The following is a 10,000-nucleotide window of genomic DNA, read 5'->3' on the forward strand; positions in this document are numbered from 1 at the left end:
TGACACCATGGGTCCATTAGGTGTCTTAGCTGACACCATGGGTCCATTAGGTGTCTTAGCTGACACCATGGGTCCATTAGGTGTCTTACCTGACACCATGGGTCCATTAGGTGTCTTAGCTAACACCTTGGGTCCATTAGGTGTCTTAGCTGACACCATGGGTCCATTAGGTGTCTTACCTGACACCACGGGTCCAAGTGTCTCAATGGAAGAGTAGGGAGACCATCTCCAACCACACTGCAGGTGTACTATTTACAATTACCAGTGGTGGAAAAAGTACTCACATTCTTTACTTAAATAAAAGTACCAATACTGCAATGTAAAAATACTCTGTTACAAGTAAAATTCCAGAATTAAAAATTGACTTGAGTAAAAGTACAAAAGTATTGGCATCACAATGTACTTAAAGTACCAAAAGTTAAAGTACTAAATATTTGAAAATAGCAGATCTACAAGCTCACAACGCGTCGCATCGCGACGCGTTGTGAGCTTGTAGATCGGCTATTTTCAAATAGCCTATGTATAAAATAGGTTTAAAGTGGTTAATGTATGTTTCATTATATCATAGTTTATATCTGAAAAGTAACTAGTAACTAAAGTTTTCAAGTAAATGTAGTGGAGTAAAAGTACAATATTTGCCTCTGAGATGTAGTGGAGTAGAAGTAGAAGTATTGGAAATTGGAAATACTCAAGTAAAGTACAAATACCTCAAAATTGTACTTAAGTACAGTACTTAAGTAAATACTTAGTTACTTTCCACCACTGACAATTACAATTACTATTTAGGCATTTAGCAGACACTCTTAATCTAGAGCGATTTACAGTAAGCAAATCTTTGAATATATATATTTCTTAAAGCTAACATTTGTAACTCAAATCTTTGCTTCTGGGGGGGGGGGGTCCCTGGAACACAACATTTTGAGATGGGGGGGGTCCCTGGAACACAACATTTTGAGATGGGGGGGTCCCTGGAACACAACATTTTGAGATGGGGGGGGGGGGTCTGCGGCCAAATACATCTTTTAGGAATTTATCCAAAAATATTTTCTAACTCCTAACAGTATGTTGCTATATCAGCGGTGCTCCAACTTTTCCATGTCAAGGAACCCTAAATGTATTTGGCCGTGGACCCCGCATCTCAAAATATGTTGTTCCAGGGACCCCCAGAAGCACATAGCGGAGTTAAAAACTGTTCGCTTTAAAACATACATCCATATTCAAAGATTTGCACAAATTTTCCATGATACCCATTGATACTTGGAACGCATCTGTGTCACTTTAGATTTCTTTAGGCTATTCAAAAATAGCAGATATACAAGCTCGTAGCGCGGCACCGAGTGCCGCGCTACGAGCTTGTAGATCTGCTATTTTTGAAAAATCGAGGAAAAAAAAAAATTGGTTTTTTTTTCCAATTTTTTTTTTAGGATTTAGAAGACATTTCTAGAATCTTCTCAGGTCTTAATGGGTTAAAAAAAAAACAGCCAAAGAAATCTTAAAATGACACAGATGCGTTCCCGGTCTTAACGAATGAACCATAAAACAACCGTCTTTCTTGTTTAGGACCAGGAAGACGAGGTCCTCACATCTTACCAGTGTTCCTCTTGTTTAGGACCAGGAACACGAGGTCCTCACATCTTACCAGTGTTCCAGTAGTTGTCGCAGGAGGCCCAGGGCAGAGGGTACTTGAAGGAGTTGTAGAGGTAGAACAGAGCCCAGGCCAGGATCACAATGTAGTAGATGTTCAGATACATGACGATCACCTGGGAGGCCATCCCGATCCCTGCAGGACACAGAGCACATGTCAGACACGTGTCTTATGTTTGCTTTGTGTTTGTGTGGACTGGACTGGAGAGAGAGTCTTTCCAGATGCTGTTATTGTTCAAGTTTCAAGTTCAGGTTTTATTTATTTACAGTGCAAATATCACACAAATGTCTCGCGATAGCGATACACCCTGAAGAAGGCACAAGCCGATAAGCGTTAGTGTTTTTTGAATGTCTGTAGCCCAAATATAATAAAGGCCTTTTACCTACAAAATGCTGAACCTGGATTTTTTCATCCTTTTTGACACAATTTTCCCTCTCTCCTGAACACTTAACAACATATATCCACACAATATACAACAACATAAATACAATAATAAAATCAACATTTAGAAACAATAAGATCATGGACACAAGCCGAGATTATGATCGATTAGTTGAACACTTTTATTAAAAATAATCGCTTCGATTATTGTGTCCATTAAACTTTGTTTTTAAGCAGACTTTTAGATATAATTTGTGTTGTCTGTTGTATTGTACTATGTGCACTCATCGTTTCAGGCAAATTAAATCGAGCGGTTCTGATTTCTCATACTGACGTAGCTATTTACATCAAACTTTAGTATTGGGAGAACATTCTCTGACTGATCCAGAACATTCACTGAGACGATAGAAGATACAAATGCTTTGCCAAGGATAAGTCATGACTGTCAGAACAAAAAAAAACTATAAATCAATCGTTTAAAAATAAACCCTTTCAAAGATGTTAAGATACTGTCAACCTAGAAGCTCACAAAGTCACTTTGATCATGTCAAAGGACACCTGCTTACTCATTCCTTCCACATTTTGTGATCGATGCCAGATTCAACACTTGGCAAAGCGTCCAATAGTAGTTAATTGTGTCGAACACAAATAAAAATCACATAGGAAAGTGTTACTAAAATCCTTACAGCACAAACATATTGTTTACGGCGCGGCTCTGTAAAAAAACAGTGACGAAATGTCTAGAAGTTGTGTGTGTGTGTGTGTGTGTGTGTGTGTGTGTGTGTGTGTGTGTGAGTGTGAGTGTGTGTGTGTGTGTGTGTGTGTGTGTGTGTGTGTGTGTGTGTGTGTGTGTGTGTGTGTGTGTGTGTGAGTGTGAGTGTGTGTGTGTGTGTGTGTGTGTGTGTGTGTGTGTGTCCGTCTGTCCATCCCGGGGCTAACTTCACAAACCGCTGTAACGATCATTGCCAGATTTCTCGTGCACGCTGCCAGTAGGCCAAGGAAGTACCTCCATGCATTTCCTTTCCACATATGTTTTACATCTTTGTTTTGAAATTTTTCACTTACATTTTACAATGGAAGACATTGGGTGTGTCGGATGTGGCTGAAACCTTGCCCAAAGATGTCATGGATACGTATGTCATAGGAAGATGACTGGTGTCATAGATACGTATGTCATAGGAAGATGACTGGTGTCATAGATACATATGTCATAGGAAGATGACTGATGTCATAGGCTGGCCTCATGACATCCGAGATCCATATGAATGCCACGCCGTTATTAGGCCCTGTCTTGTTGTTTAAAGCAGTGGTTCTCAAACATTTTCATGTCAAGGACCCCAAAATTTATTGCATTTGGCCGCAGACCCCCATCTGAAAACATTTTGTCCCATGGGTGGTGGACCTCTATACAACATTTTTGTTGTTAAAATGTTTTAAAAAATATTCCAAATGTTCCCCTTTTTTTTTTTTTTGCAGATCTACAAGCTCACGAGTCACATCGTTACGTGTTGTGAACCTGATGTATTTAGGTTTAAAGTGGTTAAAACTGATTATGATGCTATATTAACTTATTTAGCTGGGGATCCCCTGGAACCCCCCTCAAGGACCCCTGGGGGTCCCTGGACCCCACTTTGAGAATCACTGGTTTTAAATTGAAAGTACAGCTGATCTGGGTAGACTGCTTTGATGTCATGACATTTTTTAGATTTTTTGTTTTGTTTTCCTTTTTCAAAAAATACCCTTACTATAACGAAAAAACATCACATGGATGCACCTGGGACGTATCATCAGTGTTGTAGCCTGGGGTCATAGGATGTTTCGGGTCTCGCAACATACACCCTCGCCCAGGTGACCCAGCCAGGGTTGATCAAGCCCCGACTTACGTCCCAGGTAGCTACCCACGGTCAGTCCTAAATAGGGAAAGACAGGGCCACTCAATACGCTTGTCCGAAACTACTCTGCCAGGAATCGGGGAGAGGAGAGGAGAGGCTCTGGCACGTGGAGGGACTAGGCTCTGTGGATGGCCTCCTGGCCGGGCTCCTCCTCCGTCTCACCAGGTCCAGGACCTGAGCGTTGCACCAGACTCCCCCCGTTCCAAACATTCCATTCTGGCGTAATGGTTTCTTGGCCCGTGGTGGTACTGCAGGCTCCTTTTGCGGCTTGCTTGAATGGCCCTCCTAAAGGCCTCACCGTGGATTTGTTGGGCTTCTTCCTCACGGAAGACACAGACTGGGGCGCCAACCCAAACTGCTCCCGGATGCCGTCTATATTCCGGCTGTCACCCGTCTCTCCGGTGGTCACCAATCTATTCCTGGTTGTCACATAGTCTATAAATTCCTATGAGCCACTATAAATAGAATAACTATAACGAAAAAACATCACATGGATGCACCTGGGACGTATCATCAGTGTTGTGGCCTGGGGTCATAGGATGTTTCGGGTCTCGCAACATACACCCTCGCCCAGGTGACCCAACTTAACTCAACTTTATGGATGACTATGCCAACGATATGAGATGAATAGAAGCCTTGTTTCGTTTTTTACCCTCAAACATGGGGCAGATCTTCCTCCAGGCCGTCACCCCGCCCTGGCTGGTGTACTGACCCAACGCCGTCTCCAGGAAGAACACAGGAATACCACAGAAGAAGAGGAACACAAAGTAAGGAATGAAGAAGACCCCTGTTGAATACACACACACACACACACACACACACACACACACACACGAAGAAGAGTGAATAGTCTCATATACAGGGTTAGGGTTAGGGTTAGGGGTTAGGTTCGATTAAAAGGTTTTACCCTGTTAGGCCTATACACCATATCGTCGCTGTCGGGCAGAATCTCCATATTGTAACATTTTGTGTTTTTTCGTAAATTAACACGCTACTTGATCACACTACAGCGTCACACAAAAGCATGAAAAGTAGAAGATATACAAGCAGAAACCAGTGGTGGAAAGTAACTAAGTACATTTACTTAAGTACTGTACTTAAGTACAATTTTGAGGTATTTGTACTTTACTTGAGTATTTCCAATTTCCAATACCTTTACTTCTACTCCACTACCTATCTACTACTACTATCTCAGAGGCAAATATTGTACTTTTACTCCACTACAATTATTTGAAAACTTTAGTTACTAGTTACTTTTCAGATGTAAATTATGATATAATGAAACATACATGAACCACTTTAACCCTATTTTATACCTAGGCTATTTGAAAATAGCCGATCTACAAGCTCACAACGCGTCGCGATGCGACGCGTTGTGAACTTGTAGATCTGCTATTTTCAAATATTTAGTACTTTTACTTTTGGTACTTTAAGTACATTTTGATGCCAATACTTTTGTACTTTTACTCAAGTAAATTTTTAATTCTGGACTTTTACTTGTAACAGAGTACTTTTATATTGCAGTATTGGTACTTTTACTTAAGTAGAGAATTTGAGTACTTTTTCCACCACTGGCAGAAACGCAGCGCGAAGCCAAGCGTTTGAGAACCACTGGTGACCAATTGTGACCAATTGTGCATCACAGAATGATACTGTATCGTTACGCAATATCCAGGGGGGAATATCGGACCATTACTCCAATGATGTTTTGTCGCTTAAGAGCAGTGGTTCTCAAAGTGAGGTCCGGGGACCCCCAGGGGTCCTTCGGGGGGGGGTTCCAGGGGGTCCCCCAGCAAAAGTAGTTAATGTAACATCACAATCATTTTAACCACATTATCCAATTATACGTTGACTATTCAAAAATAGCAGATCGCCAAGCTCACAGCACGTAACTTCGTGCCACACTGCGAGCTTGTACATCTGCTATTTTTGAAATGTTTCGAAAAACATCTAAAACATTTTGAATGATCTAGAAGAAGAAAAAAATAACACAAATCTTCTCTTCTGGGGGGAAACTTGGCACGAACAAGTTTGAGAACCACTGTCCCAGGACTTTGAAAGGAAACCCTTTTAATGAAGTGAATACAGAGTGCCATTGAGACCGTTATGAAGGGAAATGCGTTGACATGGCTGATAGCCTTCTAAAGCCCCGCCCACTGCGTGCAGACATGAGTTCCGGTCCCTGCGGCTGCTCTCTAACACTCTTCTCTTTCTCACGATCAATCTCTTGGAATCTCTCTCATCGTCCGTTCCTCTCACAAATACCCCCTCCCATACATACACACACATGAAGCACTATAGGGGTTGCACAATACATCGTTTCAGCATCAAACAATCGCAATGTACAGACATGTGCGACAGTGACATTGCAATGGAGGCAGATTGATCCTGTGCAGTGACATTGTGCTAAAACGATTTTCATTACGATAGCCTAATGTATATACTGTAGCAATATAGGTTTTTCAGAAAACTGTTAGGATTTAGAAGACATTAAGTAGAATCGCCTCATGTCTTAATGGGTTAAAGAAAGTTTTAGCATTTTTCATGACAAACCTGGGAGAAAAACTCTGCCGTCCCATCTGATAAATAACATAATTTAATTTAAATACTTCTTGGTTAACGGATCTTGCATGCACATTTCTGCGTTCAGAGGTGTCATGTCGAGTCAACCAGAATATTAATCTGCCTCATTTCACCGCTTAAAATGACCATAATCATTGCTAGAGTCATAAATCATTTCCAAATGAAGGAATCCTCTTTCCTTCCTTTCTGTGTAGCCTTTGTTTTGTGCTCTTTGTCCATATCTTGTGGCAGGGCAACAGTGGTGAAGAAGTACTCAGAGTCAGATGTCTTAATTAAAAGTAATACCACAATATGAAAAAATACTTTACAAGTAACAGGTAGACAAGTAAATGGCTGCCCTGTATTCAACATTTCTCTGGAGTAAAAGTAGAAAAGTATTGGCATCAATACTTACACAACCAAAGTAAAAGCACTCAAATTTGACTAATTTTAAAAACTAAATATATATAGGCTAGCTAGCAGATCTACAAGCTCACAACTTGTGAGTTTGTGATTAACCACCAAGTGGTTACCAAGAAGTATTTAAATCGTTATGTTATTTATTGGAAGGGATTGCACAGTTTTTCTCCCACATTTGTCATGAAAAATGCAAAACTTGCTACAAAGTGGTTAATCTATGTTTTGTATTAATAATCTAAATCCGCAAAGTAACTAGTCATTAAATCTGCCAGATAACTGTATAGTGGAGTAAAATGTAGTGGAGTTGTAGTTTGTATAGTTTCTTTTTATATATTATACTGTTTAGACCGATGATTCAATGTTTTAGATGATACTTGGTTTACCTATGATCTTAGATTACTATTTCTATGCATTTTGAAGTATTACCTTGTGTTGACCTTGGTTACTGTAAATCTCTCTGGATTAAGAGCGTCTGCTAAATGCCTCAATTGTAAATTATTTTTGTAGTGGGGTTGAAAGTATCAAAAAATGGAAATACTTAATAAGTAATAAGCACCTGGAAAACTTCCCCACTACTGCAGGGCAGTAGATTAGACCAGGGGTCTTCAACAGGGGGTCCGGGACCCCTAGGGGGTCCTCAGAGTTACTACAGGGGGTCCACCAAACCTTTGTGTGATAGGATTATTTTTTTTACATTAACCACTTGAACCCGAGCATCCATTTTCTGAGAAGAACTTTAGCCAAAAATAGCAGATCTACAAGCTCACAACGCCTCGCTCTGCGAGGCGTTGTGAGCTTGTAGATCTGCTATTTTTGGCAAAGAGGTATAGGTGTAGAGGAAAAAAAGAGCAGATATATATATTTTTTTAAAGTTATAAATATAGTGGGGGTCCCTGCTTCATCTCTCTCTCAGCTAGGGGGTCCCTGGCCTGAAAACGTTGAAGACCCCTGGATTAGACAATGAATTCCAGGCTGGTTTATATAGAGACAAACCATCATCATCCCCATCCATCATAACTTCTTCAAACATCACTCCATCATCATCTCTCACCTCCTCCGTTCTTGTAGCAGAGATAAGGGAACCGCCAGACGTTTCCCAGGCCGATGATCTCCCCGGCCATGGACAGCAGGAACTCCGTCTTGTTGGCCCACTTTCCCCTCGCCTCGTGGACCCCGTCCGCCCCGACCTCGGGGTCTGCTTTGTGGGGCCCCCCCGTGTCCTCTGCTGCGATCCCCCCAGGAGGGGCCCCACTCGTCGTCTCCTCAGCCATATGCTGCTCTCTCTCTCTCTCTCTCTCACCGCTCTCTCCTGATCGACGCCCACTTCCTCTCTCTGTTGTTTGTAGACATTAAGCATATCGTTGCTGTCGGAGCAGAAACCTCTTGTCTCCATATTTATATCTTTGTGTTTTCTTGTAAATGAACGCCCTACTTCATCATACCAGGGCGTCAGTGTGGAAAGTAACTAAAGGGGAAATCCACCCATTTTCAATATTTAACTATGTCATTAATATAGCATAAAGGAGTTGTGTGGAAATAAGAAAAAATTAAAAAAAAAATTAACATTGCAAAAAAAATTTACATTGCAAAAAAATTAACATTGCAAATTACACTGTGATGACTCATCATGGTGTAATTTGCAATGTTAATTTTTTACTGTACTTACGTACAATTTTGAGGTATTTGTACTTTACTTGAGTATTTCCAATTTCCAATACTTTTACTTCTACTCCACTACATCTCAGAGGCAAATATTGTACTTTTACTCCACTACATTTACTTGAAAACTTTAGTTACTAGTTACTTTTCAGATATAAATTAGGATATAATGAAACATACATTAACCACTTTAAACCTATTTTATACCTAGGCTATTTGAAAATAGCCGATCTACAAGCTCACAACGCGTCGCATCGCGACGCGTTGAGAGCTTGTAGATCTGCTATTTTCAAATATTTAGTACTTTTACTTTTGATACTTTAAGTACATTTTGATGCCAATACTTTTGTACTTTTACTCAAGTAAATTTTGTATTCTGGACTTTTACTTGTAACAGAGTATTTTTATATTGCAGTATTGGTACTTTTACTTAAGTAAAGAATTTGAGTACTTTTTCCACCACTGGGCGTCACACAAAAGCATCAAAATCGGCAGATCTGCAAGCTCGAAGCGCTGCGCAAAGCGACACGTTTTGAGCTTATAGATCTGATACTTTTTTTTATTTGAATCCTGAAAAGTAACAGTTTTGGAGGTTTCCATAGGCTCTATATAAAAACATAGATTATAATAATAATATATATAATATATATGTATATTTTCTTTTTTATATAAATGGAGATAAACTTTTCATTTGTTTTAAATTAATTATTAGTTCACTGAAATGCATCCACAAACTAGATTATACAATAGGCTACACTCAATATTTAACATGCAGATTATCCTCAACAGTCACACCAATACATTTAGGAGCTCTCTAATAATACCTCCCATGTGCTAAAGAGGCGCCCAAATAAAAAAATAATTCACAAAAGGAAAACTAACATCATGATTCAGTAAATGGTCAAACTACCCCAGAGCAATAGCTATACATATTAACCTGCTGATAATAAAAGTGACTCTGAATGTTTATGGTATTTTATAATGGAGTGGAATTGCAGCCATGCAGTGCCAACCTTTCGTTGTGTTTTGCAATGACAATATATGCATCTATAATATCCAAAAGCTAAGCATGAAGCTAGAAGAAAAACTATAGGGATTACATTACATTGTTTAACCTTACAGAACCCAAGATTGAGCCTCAATAGCTAAACTCATCATAATGTTAAAAAAATTATTAACAATCTAAATAAGAAAATATCCAATTAGCGTGGATATGCAACAACTCACCAGAGGGTTTGTGTGTTCTGAGAAAAACAGAACTCCTTGGACCGACTGACTGACTGATTGACTAACTGACTGCAACTGATTGGAACCGAGAGTTTAAAGAATAGAAGTTTTATTCTAGAGGGAGGGGGCGGGGCCCGTTCTGTCTGCATGCTCCTATCAGCAGGCGGAGGAAAAAGCCTGGTTTGTACTTCGTCACACGACGGTGTTGCGCCGG

General features: G+C 40.1%; 1 pseudogene across 1 annotated transcript in view; it reads right to left on the minus strand.

Moving 5' to 3' along the window:
- LOC308079216 (sodium- and chloride-dependent betaine transporter-like) overlaps positions 1-9,842 on the minus strand; it is a 23,799-nt pseudogene extending 13,957 nt beyond the window's left edge. The window contains exons 1-4 of the transcript XR_013935045.1: positions 9,787-9,842; positions 7,952-8,233; positions 4,571-4,705; positions 1,640-1,780 (exon numbers count right to left, since the gene is read on the minus strand). The product of XR_013935045.1 is annotated as a sodium- and chloride-dependent betaine transporter-like (transcript). The remainder of the gene's footprint in view (positions 1-1,639; positions 1,781-4,570; positions 4,706-7,951; positions 8,234-9,786) is intronic.
- Positions 9,843-10,000: the final 158 nt, after the last annotated feature.

This window comes from Gymnoscopelus braueri, assembly GCF_963280865.1.
Source record: "Gymnoscopelus braueri genome assembly, chromosome: 23".
Taxonomy (NCBI): domain Eukaryota; kingdom Metazoa; phylum Chordata; class Actinopteri; order Myctophiformes; family Myctophidae; genus Gymnoscopelus; species Gymnoscopelus braueri.